The 2500-nt window shown below is 55.9% G+C and overlaps 5 non-coding genes across 5 annotated transcripts; all 5 read right to left on the bottom strand.

Moving 5' to 3' along the window:
- Window positions 1-97: 97 nt before the first annotated feature.
- LOC125725792 (U5 spliceosomal RNA) lies at window positions 98-213 on the bottom strand. Its single transcript, XR_007387637.1, has one exon. It is a non-coding gene; the product is annotated as a U5 spliceosomal RNA (small nuclear RNA).
- Window positions 214-651: 438 nt separating this feature from the next.
- On the bottom strand, window positions 652-844 carry LOC125726029 (U2 spliceosomal RNA). Its single transcript, XR_007387868.1, has one exon. It is a non-coding gene; the product is annotated as a U2 spliceosomal RNA (small nuclear RNA).
- A 199-nt stretch (window positions 845-1043) lies between these two features.
- On the bottom strand, window positions 1044-1157 carry LOC125726222 (U5 spliceosomal RNA). The gene has a single exon (XR_007388058.1). It is a non-coding gene; the product is annotated as a U5 spliceosomal RNA (small nuclear RNA).
- A 439-nt stretch (window positions 1158-1596) lies between these two features.
- On the bottom strand, window positions 1597-1786 carry LOC125726253 (U2 spliceosomal RNA). The gene has a single exon (XR_007388088.1). It is a non-coding gene; the product is annotated as a U2 spliceosomal RNA (small nuclear RNA).
- A 200-nt stretch (window positions 1787-1986) lies between these two features.
- On the bottom strand, window positions 1987-2100 carry LOC125726221 (U5 spliceosomal RNA). Its single transcript, XR_007388057.1, has one exon. It is a non-coding gene; the product is annotated as a U5 spliceosomal RNA (small nuclear RNA).
- Window positions 2101-2500: the final 400 nt, after the last annotated feature.

Genomic DNA, 2500 nt, shown 5'->3' with positions numbered 1-2500 from the left:
CACGCACGATCCCAGAGGATCCCAGAAACACGCCACTGGGCAGATAGAGCCGGCCGCTAAGCCGGGGCACAGTCTTACTTTGATACAGCGGCGGTGCAGCTCTGCTTGCGCAGAGCCTCCAAAAATACAGTGAACTCATCGCTATCCCTCCTCACACGGAAATCTTTAGTAAAAGGCGAAAGATTTATACGGGATGAAGAGAGACCCGAGTCGATGCAGAGCCGTCGCTCAGCAGGTGGCCGCTAGCCGGGCCTCCGTGACGCCCCCGCTCGGGGGTGAAATTCTCGGGGGCGTCGCAGCCACCGGCCTCGGGGGCCCCGACTCCTCCCTGTCCTCCTGGCATCTGAAAGATCAGCAATCATGTAAACAGACATGAGAGAAAATTCAAAAGGCAAAGATGACGGCTCTGCCTTACCTCAGCACAGCTGCCCAACCCTCAGAGAGCATATCATGACCGTGCTTTTTTTTTTTATGATTTAAAAAAAAAAAAAAAAAAAAAAAAAAAAAAAGAAAAACGGAGGGAAGCGGGACCGGCGCAACGGACAGAGTCGGTCCCTCACGACACCGGCTGATCGCCTGACAAGCGGCGCAGGCTCTCGGTCTGATAAGCGGAAACACCGATCAGCTCTGTCTTTCAACAGCAGGGGGCAGTAGAGGTGCACCGTTCCCAGAAACACTGCAATACCGGGGTCGATGCGTGGAGCGGACGGGGCAAGCCCCACTTCCGGCTCCCTGTTCCAAAAATCCGTTTAATATGTGGTCCCCTCCATGGGGGACGTATCAGATATTAAACTGATAAGAACAGATACTACACTTGATCTTAGCCAAAAGGCCGAGAAGCGATGCCCGCAGACTGCGCCCCGCCGGGCTCCGGCATGCGGGACGCCGACGGAGCCGGCGCGGCTGGGTCCTCGCCAGCCTCTCTGGGAGGGTGGCGCCCGGCGAGACCACGCACGATCCAGAGGATCCCAGAAACACGCCACTGGGCAGATAGAGCCGGCCGCTAAGCCGGGCACAGTCTTACTTTGATACAGCGGCGGTGCAGCTCTGCTTGCGCAGAGCCTCCAAAAATACAGTGAACTCATCGCTATCCCTCTCCACGGAAATCTTTAGTAAAAGGCGAAAGATTTATACGGGATGAAGAGAGACCCGAGTCGATGCAGAGCCGTCGCTCAGCAGGTGGCCGCTAGCCGGGCCTCCGTGACGCCCCAGCTCGGGGTTTGAATTCTCGGGGGCGTCGCAGCCACCGGCCTCGGGGCCCCGACTCCTCCCTGTCCCTCCTGGCATCTGAAAGATCAGCAATCATGTAAACAGACATGAGAGAAAATTCTAAAGGCAAAGATGACGGCCTGCCTTACCTCAGCACAGCTGCCCAACCCTCAGAGAGCATATCATGACCGTAGCTTTTTTTTTTTTTATGATTTAAAAAAAAAAAAAAAAAAAAAAAAAAAAAAGGAAAAACGGAGGGAAGCGGGGACCGGCGCACGGACAGAGTCGGTCCCTCACGACACCGGCTGATCGCCTGACAAGCGGCGCAGGCTCTCGGTCTGATAAGCGGAACACCGATCAGCTCTGTCTTTCAACAGCAGGGGGCAGTAGAGGTGCACCGTTCCCAGAAACACTGCAATACCGGGTCGATGCGTGGAGCGGACGGGGCAAGCCCCACTTCGGCTCCCTGTTCCAAAAATCCGTTTAATATGTGGTCCCTCCATGGGGGACGTATCAGATATTAAACTGATAAGAACAGATACTACACTTGATCTTAGCCAAAAGGCCGAGAAGCGATGCCCGCAGACTGCGCCCCGCCGGGCTCCGGCATGCGGGACGCCGACGGAGCCGGCGCGGCTGGGTCCTCGCCAGCCTCTCTGGGAGGTGGCGCCCGGCGAGACCACGCACGATCCCAGAGGATACCCAGAAACACGCCACTGGGCAGATAGAGCCGGCCGCTAAGCCGGGCACAGTCTTACTTTGATACAGCGGCGGTGCAGCTCTGCTTGCGCAGAGCCTCCAAAAATACAGTGAACTCATCGCTATCCCTCTCCACGGAAATCTTTAGTAAAAGGCGAAAGATTTATACGGGATGAAGAGAGACCCGAGTCGATGCAGAGCCGTCGCTCAGCAGGTGGCCGCTAGCCGGGCCTCCGTGACGCCCCCGCTCGGGGTTTGAATTCTCGGGGGCGTCGCAGCCACCGGCCTCGGGGCCCCGACTCCTCCCTGTCCTCCTGGCATCTGAATGATCAGCAATCATGTAAACAGACATGAGAGAAAATTCAAAAGGCAAAGATGACGGCCTGCCTTACCTCAGCACAGCTGCCCAACCCCTCAGAGAGCATATCATGACCGTGCTTTTTTTTTTTTTATGATTTTAAAAAAAAAAAAAAAAAAAAAAAAAAAAAAAGAAAAACGGAGGGAAGCGGGACCGGCGCACGGACAGAGTCGGTCCCTCACGACACCGGCTGATCGCCTGACAAGCGGCGCAGGCTCTCGGTCTGATAAGCGG

The sequence above is a fragment of the Brienomyrus brachyistius genome, unplaced genomic scaffold (genome assembly GCF_023856365.1).
Source record: "Brienomyrus brachyistius isolate T26 unplaced genomic scaffold, BBRACH_0.4 scaffold69, whole genome shotgun sequence".
NCBI classification, from domain to species: domain Eukaryota; kingdom Metazoa; phylum Chordata; class Actinopteri; order Osteoglossiformes; family Mormyridae; genus Brienomyrus; species Brienomyrus brachyistius.
This window is presented reverse-complemented; position numbering and strand designations above follow the sequence as displayed.